Source organism: Pteropus alecto, unplaced genomic scaffold (assembly GCF_000325575.1).
Source record: "Pteropus alecto unplaced genomic scaffold, ASM32557v1 scaffold20, whole genome shotgun sequence".
Taxonomy (NCBI): Eukaryota; Metazoa; Chordata; class Mammalia; order Chiroptera; family Pteropodidae; genus Pteropus; species Pteropus alecto.
Window position 1 is genome coordinate 17,879,186 of NW_006436298.1, and position 800 is coordinate 17,879,985.

The following is an 800-nucleotide window of genomic DNA, read 5'->3' on the forward strand; positions in this document are numbered from 1 at the left end:
TGACTTCTTCAAAGAAGAAGAAGATTAAATAAAATATAGCAAAGTAAGCTCATATTTCCTTTTTCTTCCTAGTTATAGATAATAGAGAACCTGCTATGGAATAAAATCTGCAAATAAAAAGGTGCCAAGAACATGAAAAGGAGCCCAAAAATACCGATCTGCTGATTTCTTCCACTTCACTCTGAATAACAAAGCTGTTTTTCACATGCATTGTGAAGTTTTCAGTAATTTGCTAGGATGAAGATAAATCACCCTCTATTTCCATATAATAAGAATGCTCTGCTGTCAGTCAGAAGTAAAGATGGTGGAATCTGCTTAACTAAGTTATTTTTCATCCCCTTTTCTTTCTGTTTGAGAAGATATTTCCTATATTCACTTAGGATACAATTGGTTTACCATAACAAGAAAAAGTTTTGAGAATAGATGAATAAAATTCTAAAGTTAAATTTTATGAATGCATTTTAAAATCTTTACCTTAAAAAATTATATTGCAGTCAAATTTTTTGTATATTTCTTCATTATAAGTGAAAGCTTTTGTATACATCTTATTTAAGTGGAAATATTTTAAGTAAGATTTAATACATATCCCAAAAGCTTAAATGATTTAAGGTTTCTTTCGTTAAAATTTACAAATATATTTATTTCTAACATTAGACATTAAAATCAAACTGTTCATATTTAAATTTCCTCTAAGTTAAGAGTTTTTATTCAGCATTTTTTATACATCTTTATAATGATCTTATCAGCTACCTGGTAAGTAAAACACAAGATATACAGGTAGTAATATGATTATTTTTAAG